General features: G+C 40.8%; 2 long non-coding RNA genes across 2 annotated transcripts in view; both read left to right on the top strand.

Moving 5' to 3' along the window:
* Positions 1-16,480, top strand: part of LOC307009105 — a 112,551-nt gene extending 96,071 nt beyond the window's left edge. Inside the window, exon 5 of the long non-coding RNA XR_013799956.1 lies at positions 15,151-16,480. This is a non-coding gene — a long non-coding RNA (uncharacterized lncRNA). The remainder of the gene's footprint in view (positions 1-15,150) is intronic.
* Positions 16,481-18,871: 2,391 nt separating this feature from the next.
* LOC307009479 lies at positions 18,872-24,497 on the top strand. The gene is made up of 2 exons (XR_013800048.1): positions 18,872-23,492; positions 23,616-24,497. It is a non-coding gene; the product is annotated as an uncharacterized lncRNA (long non-coding RNA).
* The last annotated feature ends 1,115 nt before the right edge of the window (positions 24,498-25,612 follow it).

The raw sequence follows: 25,612 nt of genomic DNA, 5'->3' as shown, positions 1-25,612 counted from the left end.
CAGAAGATCATGCATGGCTCATTAAAACAATCTATTGAAAGAATTTACCTTTTTTTGACTGGATATCATTCATGATTTTGGAGGGATTTTGCTCTGGGCATCTTGCAGAACGATAGAGCTGTGATTTTTATATCATCTTCTGGAGACTGAAGGTAAACAGGCTCTAATTATAGAGGCACTACAGCAATTCCCCTGCACAGCCTAGGAAATGTCAGCCTATTACTTCACTGCGAGTTTCAAATGCTCAAGATAATGACCAGTTACTAATTGGTGCTTATACTTTAAATCGGTTAGCATGGAATATAATTGCAGCTATTATGGAGGTAAATAATCCCTGGAAATTAGCATCTTTTAGCCAAAACACATCCTAAACATTATTATGGGGGGAAAGGGTCTTGGTGTTGACAGTGAGATGGTGTGATTTTTCATTAGCATAAGGTTCCCAGGGGCCAGGGGGGCTGTGTGTAACATCACATGGTTGTTGAGACCTTGTATTTGGCGTAGATGGATGGACACTGAAAGTGCTTGTTTATATAAACTCTAAAAAAATCTTAGGTTATTTTTTTTCTACCCAAATCCTGGGTTGAGCCTTTTGGGTCAATTTTGTGGGTTATTTTTTTCAGTGTTTGGGTAGTTTTTGTGTTACCCAGATCCTGGATCAGAAATAACCCAATGTTTGGGTAGTTTTGTTGTATTACCCAGATCCTGGGTAAGACGTAACAACCCAATGTTTGGGTAGTTTTCTTGTGTTACCCAGATCCTGGGTCAGACGTAACAGCCCAATGTTTGGGTAGTTTTCTTGTGTCACCCAGATCCTGGGTCAGACGTAACAGCCCAATGTTTGGGTAGTTTTCTTGTCACCCAGATCCTGGGTCAGACATAACAACCCAATGTTTGGGTAGTTTTCTTGTGTCACCCAGATCCTGGGTCAGACATAACAACCCAATGTTTGGGTAGTTCTCTTGTGTTACCCAGAATCTGGGTCAGACGTAACAGCCCAATGTTTGGGTAGTTTTCTTGTGTCACCCAGATCCTGGGTCAGACATAACAACCCAATGTTTGGTTAGTTTTCTTGTGTCACCCAGATCCTGGGTCAGACGTAACAACCCAGGGGTTGAGTTATTTATCGCTGGCTTTTTTTGCGACTTCTTCAGGAGAGAGCGGTGCAGCTCTGTCAAATTAGTGCGTGTCTTCAGTAAAATTTGTGTAAAGTTTGTGTACATTTTCTGTATTTGGAAATTCGTTATTCTTCTGTATGTCGTTTAATTTTATGCAAAGCAACATTCAGGGGCCTAGACGAAGTTTAGGTTTAGGTTGAGTCTTTTCGCGTGATGGAAACATCTGATGCCTTGCATAACATTTTATGATTTTATCAAAAAAAGATACAGAATATAAATACTTAATATACTTAAAATACTTAACATAAGGATGTTAAAGTATGTTCGCAGAACTGTTCACTGATTATTTATGGTTATGGAGTCAGTCACAATATTTCGGCTACGAGGGAAGCGCATGTCGCCCGTTTGAAGATCCCCCGCTAAACATGAAACAAGTGCCAATATGTATTCAAAACTGTATAAAATATGCTATACTGTAAAAATAAAATAAAGGAATTATCATGCAAACCAGTGGTTGTGTGTTTTTCTTTAAGTTATTCTGTAAACATTAATTAATAGTGAAAAAAAGAAGACAAAAGCTAGTACTATAGTAAAAATGTATCAACCCAGTATGATGGGTTAAATAAATAACCCAATTTGCTGGGTAAAATTAACCCAACATTCTGGCCTATATGTACTCAGCCCTTGGGTTGAAATCATATTGGGCTGTTTTTGACCCATTTTCTTTTTAAAGTGTATGTTTTCTTACATCAGCTGTCCATGTACTAAGTGTTCATCTTGTTCATATGTGCCCGTGTTTTTTGTTGACTCAAGAAGAGCTGTAAAAAGGCTCCCCAAGGTGCCTCAGTCCTGCCAGGCTTGGACCCAGACCAGCACTATGAAGGCTGGCAGAAGAAGCACTGGTTTGACCGGAGCTGTGTGCGGTATAACCCCCACCTTACACAGCACCAATGCCACTGCTGTCTGCCTGTTTGCACCCATGTCACGCTTGTGTGACACCCCACTTTGCTGTGCCTGTTTGAACTGTCCCACCCAATTAGCGCTAATAAGTGACTCGGTAAGGATGAGCAAACATGGTGTATCCAATCCTTCCTTGTGCCCTCCCTGACGCTTAGCAGCCCATGAAAATCCCCCAAAGAGCACAACCCCTGCTAATAGACAGAGAAAGCCAAACGCATCTCGTTTTCTGAGCAAACAAGTGCCAGTAAAGAGGCAAATTAATGACAAGTCATTTGAAGGGGGTTTGTCGGGGAAATGATTTTGCCCACGTCTCACCGCTGAAGAATTGATTAGGACCTGCTCGATCAAAGTACCTGAATCAATAAAGTAGCACAGAGAGAAGAGAAAAGACATGCTCCAGCTTAATTTATCCCATGCACCATTTCTTGTGGAAAGAGAGAGATGAGACGGGAGAAACCACACTAATCTGTCAGGTGGAAATGAGCAGTCTTGTTAAGACAGAGGTGTTCACGGTGGGGTTTAGTGCCTGGAGTTTGCTTCTTTGCAAAACATCATAGGCCATGCTGTCACGGGGAAGACGTAGTATAGCATTGGTTTACTTTAAAGTACATATAAATCCGGTAACACTTTATTTGTTACATAAGTTAACATGAACTAACCATGAAAACATTTGTTAATGTTAGTTAACTGTGACATTAACTAATATATTAATCAAATCAAAAGTTGTATCTGTTAATATTATTTAATGGACCTGAACTAACAATAAACAGCTTTTACCTAACATTAACAAAGGTGTATAAATACTGTAACAAATGTCTTGCTCATTAGGGGGAGCTTATTGTAAAGTGTAGTCAAAAGAAGAGATTTATGCACCGTTCATAGCATATCATTTGGTAACACTTTAAAATAAGCTCCCCCTAATGAGCAAGACATTTGTTACAGTATTTATATATCTTTGTTAATGTTAGTTAAAAACTGTTTATTGTTAGTTCAGGTCCATTAAATAATATTAACAGATACAACTTTTGATTCTATTAATATATTAGTTTATATTAATTAATATATATATATATATATATGTATGTTCTAACATTACTTAATAGTTTAATAAATCATTGCATTTACAATGGTCACAACTTAATTCATGCAGAAAATATTATATATTTTGTTAAATTGCATTTTTTTTTGGTCAAAAGTCTAATTTGCTTTAACATAGCTTTAAGAATAACACAACATTTTTAAATAATATTTGTAATACATTACATAATGTTAAATGTATTATCTTAGTTAGAAATATATCATAATTCATTTATTTGTATAGCCATTATTCCTAGATTAAATGGAATAGGTTATAGGAATGATTCCGGATTATAGATTCAGCATTGGTGTTTTATTAGTGAATAATCTGCATACATGAATCGAAACATCTTTAAAGCTGCTTGAGCGAACTGAAGTGAAACTTCCTTGTCTGTCTTCCATGTTTGTTTGTGTTTTTCCTCTAGTTTCTGTGAGCCAGCAGTTGGAGGGTACTGCGGGCAGATTGGAGCATTATTTTAAACGTGGCTTTGCAGATTAACACACTTGCCAAGCCCTATGGAAGGCCCTTAATTGATTTCCCTTTTGACTGTTTACCTCAGCTGTAAGGGCTCCTGGAGCAGAGTGACAGCAGTGTCCTCCGTGTGCCAAGTGCCTCATTAGTATTCCACGCAGTGGCATTTGCCAGCCTGAGTGTTGCCTTGGCAACACTGCCCACACAAGTGATGATAAATGAGGCTTTCAGTCTCCTCTCCCTGTCTCGTTTTGCTCCTGGAAGCCCAGAAAGCAGCGCTGAGGCCCTGGCCCGTGCACAGCTCCTCCTGCTGCAGTGACGGACTGAAAACTGTAAACTGGGGGAATAAGGGTTTATACGAGGCGTGAGTGTGGAAATGAAGATGCTTCTTATATAGACTAGAGCCCAGTGAAGGATTGATTGGAGGATAGTAGCATCTCTATTCAAGAGCAACTGCATTTTGACTACAAGTTCACAGTGAGGGAAAGAATAACTTTCATTTCATACCAACTCATTTTTCTTAAGTACTTGCTACTATTATAATCTTAGCTGTTGCTACTACTGCTTTATTACAGTAATTATCCCGTTAACAATTTAATTTAGGAGTTTATTGCTGTACTGATTGTGTTTATTTTATTGAAATATAAAGAAACCGGAACTAATTTATTTAATAATATATAATTTATATAATAAACGGTTCTTATTTATTTAAAAAATAATAATTCAGAGTCCTGTAATTAGATGCATAACACTAAAAGAAAACGATCTGTATGCAAAACTCATCTTCAGTAATATCATATCACACGCAGACGGACTGTAGCTGGACGTGTTTCAGGATCCTCTCCTCATCCTGTGGTTTTCATAATTAGTGTAGATCAATCTAAGGAACAAATAATATGAATTTGAGGAAACAACATTAAAGAATGACAAATACTATTTCTTGGCGCACTGGGTATTTTTGCGTCGTACTGTGTTAATCGTTTCACATTCAAAACAGAACCATTAGAAATGTAAACATTTCGCATAAATTAATTCACACTCAGTTTAGAGGTATAACAACATTACATGTGTTGTGGGTTAGTGTGCTTTAACATTAGCAGTGGAGTTGTGATCTGTGAAACCTGTTCTCATATGTTCACAGTATAAAACAAAAGCAGTTCTGCTTTTGACTGGTTCTTGTCACTAAGGCTATGGATTACATGTAGATGAGAGGATGAAAGAGGAGAGATATTCTTCCACTCACAAATCTTCCTGGCCCCGTTTAAACAAAGTAAGGCGAGTTATTAGAGAGAGGGGCCTGAGAGGCTGGTTGAGATGAGATTCAAAGGCACTTTATTAAGAGTGAGGGGGAATGATCCGCTGAAGTAGCTCTCCTTTATTTGTGTTGCAAATACTTCATTTGGCTGCACAAATAGTCTCTCTCTTCCTCTCGGTGTTGTATGAGGCTTCTTTCCGTCTCCAGGAATTTTATGATGAAACTGAAGACGCCGAAACAAGCAAAAATCATTTGTCTGTTTCCCTTATTACAATATTCTTTCATCTCTTATGGTAATATACTTACTTATATTTGAGCATGTTAGCTTGAAATATTTTCAACATGCATAAACCTGATGCATAAAATGTATTATGATGGTAACACAACATGTACCTATTAGCATAAAGTAACCGTGGTACCTTAGTTAACATGAACTAAGAATGAACAATAATTATTCAGCATTTATTAATTTAATTTACTAATATGTCAGTAAAATCAAATGTTGTATTTGTTAACATTAGTTAATCCACTGTGAACTAACATGAACAAACAATGAACAGCTGTATTTTTATTTACCAAAATTAACAAAGATTAATAATTGCGGTAACAAATGAATTGCTCATTGTTAGTTAACAATTAACTAATGTTAGCAAATTAACCTTATTGTAAAGTGTTACCGTAATCATATTAGTAACAGTAACATCAAAACGTATTTGTGAAACAAAATCATATTATTAATTTTGATTCCAATGGCCTAATTGTTTGCCTATATATTGCTTGATATGGCAAATGAGAAAACCATAACTGAAACTTTGACGTTATGTCATTGTTTATTTAAATACAACGCTGATTATCCATTCAGGGCAGAGCTTTTTTTGTGAGCATTCCTGACAATATACGCACTAAATATCTTTTAAAAAAAAACAGAATATTGAATTACAAATCATGGCAGCACAGAGCAAACTTTTGAAGAAAAGAGAGAAAAAAAACACAAAAAGAATGTTTGATTATTTCCACTTATTGGAGAAAAAAGAAAGAAATATATCGCTGGCAGATCAAATCAAGCCTGATTAAACTTCTCTAGGACACTAAGAAGCGACGGCTTCAAACAGACAGGAGACAATTGACGAGTGTGAACCTCACCCTCCAGTGTCAGCCTAACAGAGTGGGCCGTGGGGGGAGGCCATGGCTATTAAAAGATAAATGTATTTTTTTCAATCCATTATTCATGGCAGGGCTAAGCATGGAGTCAGGGGCTTAGCACTGCAGAGAAGCCCACCCGTACCGGCCCTCCCAGACCCCCACACTACGAGCCAGCGACAGCTGGGAGCAGCACACAGAAAGGGTGGGAAGAGGGAACTGAGAAAGGTCAAAAAAGAGAGGAAGAGACACAAAGAAGACACAAAAAGGTTTTTTTGGGATGGGAAAAAAGAGGGAATGAGGAGGAGCGAGATGACGCAAGAAAAAAAGTGAAGCACTCGGACACTTTTGAACTCTCTGGGTCTGCCGATAAACAACACTGACACACTCGTTCTCCTTACACACACTTGTTCGCATTTCACTTTAATGCATTTTCTGCATGAAAGGTTCAAGCAGATATTTGTAAAAAAACTCATTGCAGAAACTCCTCGTCTGCTGGGAAAACAGATTAGACCGGACTAAATATCTTTTGTCAATCCTCTTTAAATAAGATGCAGCTCTGACAAGCAATACGACGACTTTACACTTTTGTAAAAGTGTGGGAAGAGTTTTTTTTTCACCTACTTCTTTTAACTTTTGTAATGGCAAGTTTAATCTGAGAACTGTCCTATTGAATCTTAATGTCACTTGACTTTTAAATGCATGTAATTAAAACACTGGTGTATGATAAACTTCTTTAAATATAGACCAACGACATATGAAAGGTAACACTACAAGGTTTCATTAGTTAAGATTAGTTAACTACTTTAGTTAACATGAACTATAAATGAACAATACTTCTACAGCATTTATTGATCTTAGTTAATGTTAATTTAACATTTTAAATTACTAATCAATATTTACTAATCATGAATAAACATCAATAAAATCTAAATGTTGTATTTGTTAACATTGGTTAATGCACTATGAAATAACATGAACAAACAATGACTGACATAAACAAAGATTAATAAATACTGTAACAAATGCATTGCACATAATAATGTAAACTAATTAACCTTATTGTAAAATGTTTTAAAAAAACACAGTATATTAATTTCAGAATTATATAATTCTAAAGTGTTTTAAATTCTTTAAAAAGCATTTTTATTTCAAGGTTAACCAGAGACTCAATCTGGTATCAGACTTTAAAACATAATAAAATTTGTTCAAAACTAATTGCATTTTTTTCTCCCCACACACTAATTCCTAGATTCAGACACAATTTTGCTTTGCATGTCATGCCTTCATTTCATTGTCTTTGAAAAAAGGAAATAGAAATGTTGATTTAGCTGTCCTTAATATTGTAGTCTTACTACAATTCCCAGCTGTTGGCTTTGTTAGGGTAAAAATGGCGGCAGATGACAGATTAGTGGGAAATTGTCGGAGATAAAATGACCTGTTCTTATTCTAAGCAGATACCTTCAGAATTGTCTCATGATTGGTGATAATTGAGCACATGCTGCACGATTTATGTGTTTCCTGCCAATGGCCGTTTAGCGGGCCTGTTTAATTGATGCTCTGATTATAAGCTTCTCTGTGAGACGAACGCTGCTCCGCCACCCATCCTTGTGTCCCGCTCACAGAGGCCACATGTTCTCAGTATGAACACAATCAGTGCCTTTACACAAAGAGACACATCCATCAGACCAATACAAACATTGCTCCTATAGGTGTATGTGCGTGTGCATATGTTAAGCAGAGCTTAGATTTATGAACTTGTTTTCTTGCATAATTTTCATATTTATATTATTCATTTCGATATTTATTTAAGACCTTTCAATGTGGAAAAAAAATGCCTCGAATAAGGAATCTACTAGGCTTTCTTCAATAAAAGTGCTTCTTTGGAGGTACAGGGAAACTTTCGCACAAAAAGCAGAGATATATTGGCATAAAGTGCACACCCACGGCCGAAAGAAAGGAAACGCTACATTACATGAAGAGAGGGCGGACTGAACAAGTCGCCATGCTGAGCACATTTGTATTTAGACAAGAGAGCACAAGGGTGGGAACAGAGAGCGCAGGGGCTGGAAGATATGTGGGGCGGCGGAGGGGGGTTGTTTGTGTGTGTTTGTGTATGTATGGGTCACCATGCCCATTGTTCCCACTTTAGTGTTGTGGGCGAAGCGAATTGCAAAAACAAAGCACGCTCATATTTGGGCTTTGACATGTCAAGGATTACTTGTTCCATTGAATGTGCTGCCTATTATCTGCTTATCACTCTCTGCTCTTTACTCTCTTTCTTGTCCCTGCTCAATGGCTTCCTCTCACTGTCCGTCCCACCCCTCACACACACACACACACATGCAGGCAGCGCCTCGCTCCCTCCCTCCCTCCTCGTTCTCTATCTTTTAACACTTACAAAACTGAAAAGATTCAGTCTGGGCTGGGCTCGGGCCACCTGGAAGCTGCAAAGGAGTTTGGCATCTCGCCAGTGGCCAGCTGTAGCATTGTGCTGTCCGCTGCCGTCTCAGTTAATTCCAGGCATTGGCGATTGTTGCCGTCCCTGTTTACGGCCCACCCCCTCCGCGGCCTTCCCCGGCTCCCCTGGGCCGATTGTCCCAGGCCGTCTCTTGTTTAATGCTGTTTTGCAAGTTATTAAGCCCTGGAAGTCTATTAATCACAGTTCAGGGGCTGTGGAAGCCCACACAGCGTCGGCTGGGGGAGGGTTAGCGGACAGGCACGCTCGCTGGCCTGAAAAGGCTTAGACGGTGGTCCATTCAGATCCCTAACGAGATCATTACCACTAACTAAATACAAACCTGACCCCTTCGACCCGCTGGGAAATTACGTAGGAGGTCCCTCCCGGTTTAGGACATTAATATGCCATCCCGGTACCCCTCCCCGTTCCTTCTGCCCATCCCATCCGCACATCCCCCAGCCTTTACTCGTCCCCTCTTTCTCTACAATGGCCAGAAAACTAAACCTATCATCAAAAGAAGCCTAATCACTGCTGTGATTGTGGTAAACCAAGCCTGACAGACATTTCACTGAGACCTCAATAGAGCACATCAGTGCAACCTCCAAACCCTACCTCCACCCCCCCCCCTCTCGTTGGCGCTCTTATTTTCTCGCTTTTTAAAGCGGGAGCCAATGAGCGGCGAGAGATTCCGGGTCTTTTCAGATTACTCGACACACTGTGTCCACTTTTCTTGGGACCACCTGGCAAGCTCATTTTAATATAGCGCTGTCCCTCTTTCATTCGCTGTGCTTTTCTTTCTCCGTCTCCATCCGTCACTTCTTCCTCTAATTCTGCCTCTCAAGCCAAGCCATGTCCGTGAATTCCATCTAATCCATTGACCCTGCTAGAACATTCCTGGTTAGCACTCGTCGGAAGAGGCTGGATTTGGGGGGATTACATGGTTGCGGTACTGCTGGGTGGCACCTGTGACTGGGAGCGAAGCGAAACAATTACGGCTCGCCACAGAGAGGACGAGAGCCCCCCGCGTATCCCACCTTTCATTCTTTTATCCTCTTCTTTTTTAGGCGAGGGATCATGGACTATCACCCGTCTAATCTCTACCTGTGACGGTAGCGCTGTGCTCCCACGCAGGGTGGCCTATGACCCGGGAGAACAGTGGAACGGCCTTGGGGTGAGGCGTGAGAGAGGATGGGAGGGAGGCCGTTGTGATGGAGCCCTCCTAGCTTATGGGAAGTTTCTGTCACTCTTAGTGTTTCAAGTGTCTCCACTTCAGGGAGTGAGAGCTTAGCTGTACCACTGGAAACGAGTGGGTGTGTCTTTGAGAAACCAACACAACATTCCCTGAGAGCCACCACATATTATCTCTTTCCCACTCTTCTTCCCCCGAACAGACACCCCCCACCTCCCCCCATCCCCTTTTTTTTTTAAAGGGCTCAAATCGTGAGAAATTCATGATTACTCTCAGGACTCCCGTCCAAATCTAGTCCAACAGACAATTAAACTAAGCTAGAGAAATGACTGAACCTGAACTACTCATCTTTCTGACATCAGAAATATGAATAAATCAACTCATGACTGTCCCAAGGATAAAAGTTTGGCTGGTTAGCATTATTAAGTTAGCACCTGCTGTTCATGCTACACCATATGGTTTTGTGAAGCATCTTTTATTCCATTCACTGACAGTCGTTGTAGCTGTGTAATGTGCCCAAATATATTTTTGCAAGCATTATATCAAAGTAGATGTTTTATAATTATTTTTGTTTGTTTGCTTGTTTGTTTTTGGAGGGCTCTTAAAAGTGAGAAATTGACTCACGTTTTGTCTACCGTCTTTCATGCCAAAGCTCGGATGGTCATTAGCAAAGAGTTTGGGACTGTGCGTGTCTCAGGTGATTGGCTCAAAGATGGAATATTTCCAAAAAGATGGCATATGTGAAAAAAAGAGTACGTATTACAGAAGTAATATACTTTAAAACAATGTTCTTCCCTGCAAACTTAATCTAATGTTTTCAGACAATTAATTGCATGTTAAATCCAATTAAATAAAAATGTCTTATACTTAATTATAGTTAATTAAAATTAATTAAAATAAAGTTTATAGTTAATGTATATTAAATGCACTTAGCTAAACTTTATAATGCTTTTTATTGACCCAATTATGTGGACTTTAGTACAAATATATTGTGTAATTTTATAATTGTGTCTATTGTATTTTAAATATGGTTAGTGTACCGGCAAGCATTTAATGTAAACTAGTCTATTCTATTGAAACTTTGTTGTAATGTAGGCCTATTTAAATATATTTGCAATTACACATTTGTATTTGTAGTTTAGTACATCAAATAACACACTACAGTTAAAATTATTATCAAGGGCACTTTTTGTTTCATTAATATTATATTATTAATTACAAGTGTACACTCAATACCATTGAAAGAGCACTTTTTTTTCATGATTTTTTACTGTCCTACAAGGGTGAAATAGCCTACCTTATAAGTACACATATTGTCAAAAATTAATCGTGACAAATGTTTTTTTTAAAATTCATCTGAAACCTTTTTGCTTTTGCCTAGCGTTTCCATTTCTCTCAAGGTCTGGTCATTACGCTGTCCATGGTGCTGTCCATGGTGAAGTTTCTGTCGTGGTTTGGGAACTGCAATCCCACTGAGTTTCTCATGCTTCACCCACTTTAAGAAATTGCAGCTCCTCAGTTGTTCTTGTTTAGAAAGGCACTGCAGTAGGTGAATGATTTTGTGCACGGTTAAGATCCAGAGACTTAAGTTAAGTATTTTTTGTTGTTCCACACGTGAATATGACCATTGACAGGTGAACATGAACTATTGTTATTATACTAGGCTAGGTAAAGTTTGGCAAACTACTTTTGATAGTTGTGATAGACATAAATTCAAATTCATCAGAACCTCTATAATGCACATCTTCGATAATATAATGCTGACTTTTCTACATACAGTATGTCCACTTTTATATTCACTTTCTATATTAGTTTCAAAGATCGCCTGTCAAACTCAACAAAATACCCTCGTCTCTTAAGGGTTCACTTTTTGAAAGGATGATCTTCCTTTGTTATTATGAAAAAGTTGTTATTTCCATTTTAAAATATGACGGAAATACGGTTGATAAATATAGCCTTCAAGACCTTTAATAGTTTGTTAAAATAATCAAGACTATTTATTCCCATTTAATTCGTTTTCATGTAAATGTGCATATTTGGTAATATAGCAAAGATAATTTGGAAACACTCATGTATATGAGGGGCACAAATTGTAGCCTTTAAAAGACTATTTGGGCAAATTAACACTAAAAATGAAACACTAAAACGCTAAAAAATTACACTAAAACACAAATGAACACTATAAATGAAAGTATGTTAGGATCTTCTAATTGAAGGCATGTAAACTGGTATGTGTCCTTGTCCATTTGAGACATGTGAGCTCTATCGCCCCGTGTTAATCCATGATAAGATCACTCTCCTCAGACACTTCAAAAATGGAGATGTTAAACAAGCAACGATCCAAACGTCATCCTGCTTTACCTGGATCTTATCTAGCCGGGAACAGCCATTTCATTCTCCATTCCACTACAGACATGTCACTTCTATTATTGATGTCACTTCTTTTATTGATTTTGTTGATTACAATGGAACAACAGACCTGAAATGGTTCGGCTGACATTGAGTTGGCAATCTCATTAAGAAAATATAATATATCATACACACAGAAAGAATTGCTTTATATTCTCTTCCCTGATGTTTTTGTCTGACATTCAGACATCTATATAAAGCTAAACTTTTTGCGTAGAATTTTTCTCATTCACACACACAAACGCTCATATCCATCAGCATTCAAGCGGTCATACCAGGAATGAAGCGTTTTTTCCGATGGCCGTGTTGATTGTTCGTCGGCTCTGACCAATTGGAATCCTATCATGACGCTCTCCATCATAACAAGTAATTTTAACCTGCCTGCGATCCACCCCCTCACCACGCTTGCTGCTTAGCCTCACCCTACAAACAAACACACTCGCTCCACGCTCATGTTTAAGAGCACGCTAATTAATTCCACTCTGAAGCACTTTTCCGCTTCTATTTGCTCGGATACAAAACGTCAAATCCCTCTTATGCGTGCAAATAAACACTCTGAACAACAAAGAGAACCAAACAAACTAATAAAAACAATGGTGAAATTGACTGAAGGTATAACATGATGAATGCTTTAGAAATATGCTCATGCAACCCTGCTAAATTACTCTCACCCCCAACAGACGACTTTTGCTGATTTGCGCTGGTTTTTGTTTGTGGAATGTCTCTTCACCGTAATGAGGCTACAGTGGAATATTTCTGAACTAGTCACGTGAGGGATGTCAAGCGTTGGTTTACACAATGTTTTGCTTTTCTGAGTACATGAAGTGTAAAAACAAATACACAAGGTCCCTCTGTTACACACACACACACACACACATGTGTTTTCTCTCATCCACACTTCGCCTTCCCATCATGTCTCATGGCCACACATGATCTGCTCCATATTTCATGCTCCGCCGGTGTCGCAATCTTCCAATTCCACAGCGGCCGACCGGCTAGCATATGTTCTGGCTGAGTAATTAGATGAAGCCCAACAGGTGTAAGAGAACCAATGGGTCCCAAACCGTGACACCACATCCCGCTAGTCATTACTCAAGCGCTCACCGCTGCCGCTATTGTATCAGCCCCTCATATAATATTCATAGCCTTTCCTCGTGATCTTCTCGCTAATCTCACTCTCAAAAATAACGGTGCTTTATTGGCATCTATGGTTCCGTGAAGAAGCTTTAACATCAATGGAAACATTGCACACAATTGTATTTATTGTAAAAAAAGGTTCTTTAGAGGATTAAAATAATCTTCGCACTAAGAAAAAACAGACTATTAATTGATTTTTTTTTGTGTGTGTGTGGGAACCAAAATGGTTCTTCTAAGGCATCGCTTCAAAACCCCTTTTGGAACCATTGTTTTTAAGAGTGTAGCAACTTCCCTGTCAGGGTTCGCCTCGGCCAGAAGTGAGCTGCTACATCTCCAATCGCCACCCCTCCAGGTGAGCGTATCTCTGCATTTGAGGGCCAAATGAAGCGGAAATGGAGTGTTTGTTTTCCCACACTCGTTTTTCCTTGCACCCTCCACTCTTCCTTTTCGCCTCCTCCTCCTCCTGTAGTTAGGGCTCATCAGCGCTGAGGCGCAGTGCCGTGAAGTGAAGTGTTAATTTAGTGCTCCTGCTGGGCAAGAGGCTGCTGGGGAAGCAGAGGTGAGCTCTTGCAGAAAATGACCCTCATGCTGTGATTGTTCTTGGCTCTTTTTTTTTTCCTCTGCATGTTTGAAAGCTTCAGACCGCCACTCAGAGATGAAAACAAAGGAGGAGAGATGGCGAGAGCTAATGCATCAGCCAGAGAGGATTACCTAAACCACACTGCGACATATTCATGTATTGACTCGCATGCAAACGTGTTTCAGTGAGCTTGTGTTATTGAAGTCGTACATGCATGTGGAACAAATTTAGATGTAACATTACACAAGCAACATGTTATTTCTATACATCCATATTTGCACATACACAAGCTCACATTCATTTCCCCCACCATCGCTGTTCACTTTAGCAGAATGATTAATTGGGCAGGGCTGAGCTCGGTCCTCTGAGAAACTTAAACAAAAAGCCAGGCTCTATCCGAAGATTACAGCCACACATTACAGGCTGAATGAACCATGAAATTGCTTTTTTCCCCACCTGCAGTGCGCTCTCTCTGCAGCGTGGTCACTGCCGCTCTCAGGAGGGGAGCAATGGAGAAGTTTCCTCACTCTGAGATAACAAAACAATCCTTCAGACCTCCAGCTCATAGCACCAGCCACTGTCCATTTGCCTGCACATGGGCGCAGCAGACTGACTGATGTTTTATTGTGTGTGTTACACTGTTAAACACTGCGCATGTTATGATATATGGGCTTAAAATGATATAGGGGGTGAAAATTACAAGAAAAGGCGCGCCATGTCCTGACATACAATTTAAAATTCCAGATTATAAAGTATTTACTTAGTCAACATTCAGCAAATTATACAGTACATGTCAAAAGTTTGGAAACTTGTGTTTTTTTTTCTTATGCTTACCAAGGCTGCATTCATTTAATCCCAAATACAGTAAAAACAGTAATATTGTGAAATATTATTACAATTTATATTATTAATATCAATATTAAAAATAGAATCTATTCCTGATGTAATGCTGAATTCTCAGCATCATTACTCAATCCTTTAGTGTCACATGATCCTTTGAAATAATTGTAATATGATGATTTGCTGCTCAAGATACATTTAGTATTATTTTTATTATCATCAATGGTGTTGAAAACAGTTTTTGCTGTTGACAAAAACCTGACAAATGTATTTAAATAAAACATCTGAACAATGTCTCATGTTGTAACCGTAGTATAAGCGGGGGGAAATATTTAGCAAAAAAAAAACAGAAAAGGTACTGCTCATTTTATGCCAGGACAATATATGTCAATTGACAGACATTTAAAATTAAAACATCACACAATGCAATACGGAATTAAAAATGCAAGTGTAACACCTGTTAAAAATCAGTGCTGAAAACGATATAATCCTTCATATTTACTTTTTTACAGACTTAGAGTGCAGGATCTGGGGAAGCCTACAAATAAAATCTGCGTTGAACTTCCCAAGAACACAGTGGCCTCCATAATTCTTAAATGGAAGAAGTTTGGAACTCTTCAAAGAACTGGCCAAACTGAGAAAAGTGAGAAGGGCCTTGGTAAAAGAGGTGACACTCTGGTTGAGCTACAGAGATCATATGTGGAGATTGGAGAATTTTGCAGAAGGACAACCATCACTGCAATCCTTCACCAATCTGAGCTTTATGGCAGAGTGACCAGAAGCCTTTCATTAGTGGATGACACATGAAAGCACCTAAAGGACTTCTGGAGGAAACCAGGCACGGCTCATCACTTGCACAGTGCTATCCCAATGGTAAAGCATGCATTATGCTGTATTTTTCAGCAGCAAGAACTGTGGGAATGGTCAGTGTTGAAGGAAAGGTGAATGCAACAAAATACAGAGATATACTTAATGAAAACCTGGTGCAGAGTGCTCAGGACATCAGACTGGGCAGAAGGTTCACCTTCAAACAGGAAAATCACCCTAAGCACACAACCAAGACAATGCGAGAGTGGTTAGGGACAACTCTGTGAATGTCCCAGCCAGAGTCCGGACTTAAACCCAATCAAACATGTCTGGAGAGACCTGAAAATGTCTGTCAACCGACAGTCCCCATCCAACCTGACAGAGCTTGAGAGGATCTGCAGAGAAAAATGACAGAAAATCCCCAAATCCAGGAGTGCAAAGCTTGTCGCATCATATCCAAAAAGACTTGAGTCTGTAATTGCTGCCAAAGATGCATAAACTAAGTACTGAGTTAAGGATCTGAATACTTATGCCATGTGATATGACAGTTTTTTATTTCCATTATTTAATAGAGCTTTCTGAATCCACTGTATATATTCCCAACTCTATATGTAATGTAAGTGGCTGGAGAGAATGCGCATGACGAAGGAATGGAAATCAGAATAGTGTTTAATAACTCTAAACAGAACACTCAGGAGATACAACCACTTCAAAACTTAAAAAAGAAAAAAATACAGGACAAAGAAACTGAGGAAACAAAGGGCTTAAATAGACGGGGTGATCAATGAAAATGTTGAACATGTGTGAACTCAATGAATAACCATGAAAACAAACTAGCAAAAGGAACACAGGCAAAACAGGAACAGAACTTCACGTGATATTACACCCCCCTCCCGAAAGGTGTGTCCCTGGAGGAGGACGTGGAGCAGACGGAAGGCTGGACACCAGGTGAGATGACAGAGGGAGGACCAGGGCGGCGATGATGTGGGAGGAGCCAGACGGGTACCCCGAGAGAAGCCAGGACAATAGGCTTCTCTATAGAGGGACACTATAGAGGGAGGAGCCATGGAGGAGATTGGCTGACGACGCCGGGGGACGGCTGAGGGAGGAGCCATGGAGGAGATTGGCTGACGACGCCGGGGGACGGCTGACGCAGATGGAGCCCAACGTGCAGACAGAGAACAGATGGGAACGGGTGAGACAGATGGTCCTGGTGGCCAAGGCAGAGCCGCAGCGACGAGCATTTGAGGTGGAGCCAGGGTCCCTGAGGACCGAGGCGGACCCGGTGGGACAGAAGGCCGAGGTGGAGCCAGAGGGAAGACAGAGCCGAAGGGGTGGAGAGACTGAGCAGACGGCTTGTAAGTCTGTGGTGCAGGCAGGGCGATGTCTGACCAAGGTGGAGCCAGAGGGACAAGGGAGCATGGTGGAGCCACAAAGACGATGGTATCGGGTGGAGCCAAGGGAGGCAGGAGCAAAGTCGGAGTCGAGGTGGAGTGACGGGATCAGCGGCTGTAGGCAAAGCCGGGGGATCCTCGTTCTTAAGCCGAGCTGGAGACTGGAAGACCCAAAGCAGATCCACACAATAAAGTGGTGTTAGAGGAGAAGACAAGGGGCTGAAGGGAACCAGCGAAGATAGGTCTGACGGTCTGGCTGACTTTTGAAGAGGAGGAGGTGACTGGGTGGAAACTCTGGTGACACAGGAGACTCTGAACTGGGTGGAACCAGCGGAATCACCGAAGACTTCGAACTGAACGGGATCAGTGGGGACGGGATATTAATTATCTTTACAAATGTTATGGGCCGGCAAGTTTCGATCCGATAGAAGCCTATGGAGGAGGGGTCCAGTTCTCAGATTTCATCAAAATATCTTAATTTGTGTTCCGAATATGAACGAAAGTCTTAAAGGGTTGAAATGAGGGTGAGTAATTATTGACAGAATTTTCATTTTTGGGTGAACTAACCCTTTAGGGTAAGCCTCCACTTCTAAATCATAAAAGTAGTTTGCAGAAGCCAGCTGCAGAGGCCCACTGGCACATTAGTGAATAGTGACGTGAGAATGAGAAAAGATTGACACAGGACCAATAACATTACCTTCCATGGATCCTAATGCTAGGAAACTGTTTGTTTTTTTCAACTATGTGAAAGTCTCAGCAGCACATTATTTGTTTTTATTCAGTACATTTCACTGTGGATTATTTGGTAATTCAGTCAGAATTTCGGTGCAGGCTTTGCAAAAATACTTTTACTACATGGATCCGTCAGTAATGCCACAAACATGGAAGTAATTCATTTTAATGCCTGATCTGTGATCAGTGATTTCTGCTGTGTAATTATTCAAGTTCCGACAGATTTTCTTTGTCTCAAAATCTTGGCCGTCTGTCGGAAGCTAGTGATTATAGTTTATGAAATTTTAAATATGGGTATTTTCCTTACACAAACGCATGGCTTCACTTCAAAAGGCTTTATTACTTTATTAAGTCATTATTACTTTTATAATGGATGGATGCACTTTTTTGGGCTTCAAATTTTCAAAACAGGACCTTTTTTTATATAACTCTGATTGTATTCATCTGAAAGAAGGTCATATTCACCTAGGATGGCTTTAGGGTGAGTAAATCATGGGATCTCTGAGCTGCTGTGAGTAAGTGGAGGCGGGGCTAATTTACATTTTCATATAACCGCGTATACTAAATGAGGCAAGGGTATAGAGTTACATTCAAGCTATTTTAAGGCATGAAGAAATTTGTTTTCAAGGAAAAAAGTTAATTTTGGTGATCAAAGATGAGTTTTAAGGGATAAAATGATTGACTACAGGGGGACTTTAATATGATGTATGGTGGTTATCTATTCACAGAGGCTTATAAGGGAGTTCAGTAAGGTCTCTTGAAGTACTTTATAGTGTTTTTCTTCAATGTTAGATTAACTATCTAATTTTTAATATTTCGAAGAAAATAACTCAGAGGGGGCTGTCACATTCTTAACATGAACATGCACGTGTGTTTAGGCACCAGCAATGATTATTATGTGATTATAAAAATTTAAGTGAAGTACATAATGGTAATGAATTGCTCAAACAATATTATAATCAATCAAACTTCCCTTTTATTAATTTTTTTTGTTCCAAGTTATCAATCAACCCAGATCATACAAGTACACTTTAATGTGTTTAGTGTTGATGTACAGTTCTGCCATTTTGGGCCGGTTGCAATAAACCCTGCAATTTGACAAAACGCTTATCCATAATACTTTACAATTATAACAGGGGGTTTTATTAACTTTATTTGTATAGCACTTTATTGTTTTAAATCAGATTTACAGAAAATGTAGGAAGCATTCCGTTATTAGCCAAAGTTGAGTGTCATCATGATAAACACTTATATGGCATCTGATTTTTAGCAGTGAAGGAGCATCCATCACCTTCTCAGGGAACAGGGTCACATACTGTATGTTACTGAGGCGTGGTCTTTCATATGTTCTAGCAAGGCATATTAAAGAACAGCTTCCACCTTTATTAGCCTATGTAAGAAGCATCTAGAAGAAAGATGGTGGTCCACCAAGATGATATGCACACACATAAGTAACTCTGATCAAAGAGATAAAACCTGAGAAGCAGACATTTAAGTTCATTCAGATTGTAAAACTTAACAAAAGCCCTCCATCATACAGACACTTACCAAAGGACTGTCAAATGCACATTTAGCCACAGTCCAGAAGGAAGCCATGCTCCTCATAAAATTGGCCCTAACGCCCATTTGCGATGATATGGATGCTTAGCATAAAGTTCTGCCGGGAAGACTTAATTGTTACGTCACTTTACCTTTATCTATCTATCCAATCACATTCCAATACTCGTGGTATAAAAGATTGGTCACTTACTCTTGTCTGAGTTCGCAGATGCTGACGCGCCAATTCCTCACCTGCGTCTCGATTCCAATCATTTCAACACAAAATCTTATTGTTGATTTTACCAACTCTGACGGCGCGCGAGACACGCGCGTAGGAAACCAGCGAGTGTAGGAAACCAGCGCGTGTAGGAAACCAGCGCGTGTAGGAAACCAGCGCGTGTAGGAAACCAGCGCGTGTAGGAAACCAGCGCGTGTAGGAAACCAGCGCGTGTAGGAAACCTTTTAAATAATCTCATGACAGACGATCTTCTAACATGGTTTTCAGTTCAAGTTCAAATTTCACTTTCAATGCTTTCAAGACAGTTCTCACGTTTGCGCTTCCAGCAGCCACGTTAACATGTACTCTCGTATGATCAAACATTCAAACTTCATTCAGGTAAGTATATTAATTTGGCTTTTCTGCTGCTTCCTTCACCAGCGGTAGAGTTCATTCGCGACTGTGGTGACGTGGCAGTTTTCTTAACTGCAGATATAGATTGCAGTCTTCAACGCAACATACCGTAACGCTTTTCAGTAGGGCCGGATAGCTCGCTGAATGGTTGTAGCATGCGTAAGCAAGACAGGCAGCGCAGTGTTAATGTATTTTCAGCATCGTCGTCGATCCCATGCACACAGTTAGCAAATACTTCACGACAACTGCGTTACTGGATAGAAATAATCCAGCATAAGAGTAACAAAAATATTAACTGGGTTACATTATGCCATATTCACAGCTCGCGCTCTCATACCGTCTGCCCACTCACCAGAGAGTGCGTTCCACTTAAAGGAGCAGTAGCCTACCTAATTCAACTCGCATGTATTCTCTTAATTCATCATTTGTGCATATGAAAAAGCTTTGTCTTTCCATGTCTGGAGTGACCTCTAGTCTGAATCGTTTCGTACAGTAAGTTTTGAACATGCTTGTAATGTCTTGTTTAGGAAGTAGGCTCAGTTCTTTGTTGGATTGTGTGCACCGGTGGGTCTCATTTACAGAGATGTCCGGCTATTTTTATTTTTACATGTTAATATATGACAATGTATATGACCATATATATTAAGCTGAGCTTAAGAGAACAGTTGGTCTTATATTTATGCATATGCAGTAGTAATATGGCTATTTAGGTATGTGTACATAGTAGGAGTATATTATACAAAGACAGTATATTATACATTTACAAGTGCAAAAAAAAAAAAAAAAGTGTATACTATTTTTTTTTCAAATTAAAATCTTTTAATACCAAAAATTAAGTTCTACAATAACAGAAATATGGTACAATCGTTGTAACAAGTTTTTCTGGTGACTAATTCACTGATAGCATGTGTCATAGAAATATTTATGTAATTGATACGAATTTACAGAGAAGCCATTCTTAGGATGCTCAGGTCAAGGTCAACATGCTTAACACCGTATAACTAACAGCTATATGTTAGACTATTTTATCAAACCAATCACCAGAACAAATCACAGTCAAGAGACTCAAGTGACATTATGTTTTACTCTTCTGCATGATTTAAATGTTAATGTATTTCTTTCCTATCCAAGGGACTCACTTGGTTGTCATGGCCAGCATCTCCCGGACGTGTATAAAACTTAATTCCTACAAGAGCAACTCAAGAGTAATGTCAGGTATATGCTGCGCAGCTGAGAAATTGATTCTACGCTCAAGTCAACAACATAATATCAAGTGTATTGAGGTAGTATCTAATCTGTATACCGCTACCTTACTTCAGGTAAGTATCGTACTAAGATGAACAAGATTAAGATTTAGTGATTAAAAAAATAAAAAATAAAAAAAAAAAAAAAAAAAATAATAATAATAATAATTGTATTGTATACTGCTCGGTCATCGAAAATTCACTATGAGTATCTCCATTCTAAGCCGGGCATCTAACTTGTCTGTTAACGCTGGCCCACTCAGTGGCTAATTAAGCGACCCGTTCAGCTAGACGAAGGGTGCATGTCCAATCTCAGATTTGGGCATTTGGAACAGCAAAGGTCAGACATATTACCAAGCCTACTCAGGCTTCGTTCATCCACGCTTCACATAATTATCCTATAGCGGCTGCTAACATCCTTTGGGTCGAAGTGGCGGTAAAACTTGTATGTGCTAAAGCTCTGTTGCGTCATTAAGGCAGATCTTCTCGTCAGGCGGTCATTCTATCTCTGAACGTTTATCTGGCAATCAGTAGTCTCTAATTTCATGATTAAGGTCGCGCTCATTCATGGCCACTCCAATGCCATATTCGTGCTTTCAAGCTTTAGTCTTCAGGCTTCAGACGGCTTCGCCTTCAGCAACCCGGATCCATCACCCTGCCCTCCCCTAACAGAGATCATGTAAATTAAGTCAATCCAGCTAGACCATATTTCACTGAAGGCGTGACTCCCAACACCGTAAAAGCTCAATACTTTAACTCCGTATTTGTTATAATGTTTCGTTTCTCTTTTCAGATTCCTCTTATTTCCCATCCTGATCACGGCTGGGTGTTCCTTCCTCGTCTACAATTACGAAATCTATGTGGTGGTAGGTCTCCGGTGTCCCCAGGGCGTGTGCGAGGGGTTTGGCTCGGAAAACCCCACAGTTATTTTCGTATAGGATGCCGTAATTGTCATTTGAGGGTGAGTGAAGTGCATAGTTTTTGTCTATCCCTCGGATGCAGTCAGGCTGCTGCTCCCGGCACAGGGGCGGAGTTTCAACCGCTCGTACTACAGCTTCGCTTACCCCTCACAGACAAATTTCAAAACTTTTAGCTTGTTCAAATCAGAGTCAGTCAAAGACGGAGAGACCCAAGAAGTGTAAACATGTAGACCTCACTTCAGGATGGTTATTTCATGATTATGCAGCTTATTGTAGTTATCTTCATTGATCAGCTCATTCTGTAAATCATATTCCGGGGGCTGGTCTCATGTATTTTAGGGTTTGTGATGCCACTAACCCGAGAGGAATGCCGCTCAGTCCCTCTCAGCGTTCGTCGTAGTCCTTAAAGCAATCTTGTTAAATGAAAATCTTCCATGGTTGACCTTGAGTATTGTAACTTTGCAGAATGTACTCTAGAATGATTCAAGTTATGTTATCACATTAACAATTTCAAAAATTAGCAATAAATTCTGTTCCTTCTCCTCTGATTAAATTCAAAAAAAAAAAAAATCTGCCCAAGATTCTCAGATCTTCCCCCCCCTATTTTCCAACCTAACGAAGCACCTCTATCTAAAGCCTGGTTCAGGGCTCATTTAGTTGCTGTCCTCAAAAGCTGCAGCCTATCTCCCTCCCAGTATACCGGACATTCCTTCAGGATCGGGGCAGCCACTACAGCAGCCGAACGCGGCATCTCTACTGCAGCCATCAAGTCCTAGGCAGATGGTCTTCCTCCTCATTCGAGTCATATAAGACCTGATTCAAGAATCATCCTTGAAGCTCAGCAAGCTCTCCAGTAAATGGTCCAGGTAAATCCCTATGCAACTACTGGTGGTGGTGGTTATAAAAAAAAAAAAAAAAAAAAAGTGTTTGTTCCGTAGTCTAACAGACTGTGTGGCCCGGCGGCCTTGTCTCTGTGGTCTTTAAGGCCGTGTGGCCCGGCGGCCTTGTCTCTGTGGTCTTTAAGGCCGTGTGGCCCGGCGGCCTTGTCTATGGTCTAGCAGGCCGTGTTTGTCGTTGTGGTCTAACAGACCGTCTCTGTGGTCTAAAAGGCCGTGTGGCCCGGCGGCCTTGTCTCTGTGGTCTTTAAGGCCGTGTGGCCCGGCGGCCTTGTCTATGGTCTAGCAGGCCGTGTTTGTCTTTGTGGTCTAACAGACCGTCTCTGTGGTCTAAAAGGCCGTGTGGCCCGGCGGCCTTGTCTCTGTGGTCTTTAAGGCCGTGTGGCCCGGCGGCCTTGTCTATGGTCTAGCAGGCCGTGTTTGTCTTTGTGGTCTAACAGACCGTCTCTGTGGTCTAAAAGGCCGTGTGGCCCGGCGGCCTTGTCTCTGTGGTCTTTAAGGCCGTGTGGCCCGGCGGCCTTGTCTATGGTCTAGCAGGCCGTGTTTGTCTTTGTGGTCTAACAGACCGTCTCTGTGGTCTAAAAGGCCGTGTGGCCCGGCGGCCTTGTCTCTGTGGTCTTTAAGGCCGTGTGGCCCGGCGGCCTTGTCTATGGTCTAGCAGGCCGTGTTTGTCTTTGTGGTCTAACAGACCGTCTCTGTGGTCTAAAAGGCCGTGTGGCCCGGCGGCCTTGTCTCTGTGGTCTTTAAGGCCGTGTGGCCCGGCGGCCTTGTCTCTATGGTCTAGCAGACCATGTTTGTCTTTGTGGTCTAACAGACCGTGTGGCCCGGCGGCCTTGTCTCTGCGGTCTAACAGACCGTGTATGTCTCTGTGGTCTATCAGACCGTCTTCGTCCCATTGTCTTAAAGGCCGTGTGGCCCTGCGGCCTCGTCTACTACACTCTACATGTTATCCTCAGGTTCCGTTTAATTACGAAATGGCCTTCTATAATGTAGCTTCCAGCTTATGGCGTTCTATGTCCACACTTACCATGCTAACTCTTGTTCTTCTACTTTCTAGGAACTCCAGGACACAGAATGGTGGGTCAATTTTATTTATCGTTTTGGGGGGTAGGCTCCGTCCTGGTGGAAGCATTATTCCACCTAAATTTCTGGGGGTCGGCTGCGCCCCTGCCTTGATCTTCAGGCAGGATATGCAGAGTCCGGACCCTCAGATTGCGAGCTACGGACGGGGCCTACGCCAAAGAACTTTATTGCTTGCTGGGTTGTTAATAAATGGATAATTGTCACTATATTTTCTCTCCCGAGTCTTTCTGGTAGAAATGGATGCTTAGCATAAAGTTCTGCCGGGAAGACTTAATTGTTACGTCACTTTACCTTTATCTATCTATCCAATCACATTCCAATACTCGTGGTATAAAAGATTGGTCACTTACTCTTGTCTGAGTTCGCAGATGCTGACGCGCCAATTCACCACCATCCTCCCCTCCACCTCCAAGTGGAATCCTTCCCTCCATCCTCCCCACCACCACCAGGATGGTCCCTTCCATACCTCACAGGGGGTCGGCTGCGCCCCTGCCTTGATCTTCAGGCAGGATATGCAGAGTCCGGACCCTCAGATTGCGAGCTACGGACGGGGCCTACGCCAAAGAACTTTATTGCTTGCTGGGTTGTTAATAAATGGATAATTGTCACTATATTTTCTCTCCCGAGTCTTTCTGGTAGAACTGTAGGCCTCACGAGAGCACAGAATTACATTTACCAGCCAACAGTTCAGTAACATCTACAGCTATTTTTCCCAAATCGTTTGGACCATTTGAGATTACACCTCCATTCCCCACGTCTCTACTCATCTCTTAAAAAGAAGTCTGCCCCCAAAATCATTGAAAATGACCAGAACATTTTCAGCAAATACTATTCCTATACAGTGAGACTGTGCCCTACTTTGAACACAGTGGCAGAATGACTGAACCTGAGATTGAGACTAAAGTTCCTGCATCAGCAGTTCAGCTCCGTCCGTAGAAACAGTGTCTCGTCTCAGCAACAAAAAGCTTTAGGTTAAATCTCAGACCGGAATCCATTAGATGGCTGAGAACAATATCTCAGTGTTGTTTAGTCCGCTGCTCTGAGTGTGTTATCACCAACCATGTGTCAAGATCATTCAAAACGCCCTGTAGCCTCAGAGGGGCCAGTCCTGCAAACATTGGTATTGGTGACAGTGGTCGATTAAAACCATATTGAAATATCTCTGAACTTGCCTTGCACCCAAAAACAAACCTCTGATATATTATGTTTTTTACAATCCGAATATAAAAATATACATCCTTCAGATCTATCCACCAAACTGAATTCACCTTCAGAGCTGAATTGTTGTTTTAGCTTCAACATTAGTGAAATCCAAGCTTCTCAGATCCCCAATAGGGTGCATCCTGCCTTCTTTCTTGGGATTTTCTTTGCTAGAAAATAGCAGCCTTTGCTGTTTCTGAATCGAAGCAAATTCTTCTATTGCCTCTTTCAGCAGAAGATTGAATTTCATGAGGAGCTTTTTATTAGACAAACTCTGGAGCTCCTGGGAAGGGTTTTTGAAGTCATTATCTGTGCCTTTCCGAATAAGGTATTTGGCTTCGGGCACATAGCAGTTTGTGACTACAGTAGAAGAATAATACAATGGCAGTCCTGCTTCAGAGAGACAGACACAAAGAAAGATTCAGGAAGAGTTGATTTCTATTTTACTTCTCCAGCGCAGTCTTCGTATGGCGAAAACTTTGAAAAGACACACACCAAAAAGCCATCCTGATCTGACGAAGGACCTTC

Source organism: Phoxinus phoxinus (genome assembly GCF_949152265.1).
Source record: "Phoxinus phoxinus genome assembly, chromosome: 13".
In the NCBI taxonomy this organism is placed as follows: domain Eukaryota; kingdom Metazoa; phylum Chordata; class Actinopteri; order Cypriniformes; family Leuciscidae; genus Phoxinus; species Phoxinus phoxinus.
This window is presented reverse-complemented; position numbering and strand designations above follow the sequence as displayed.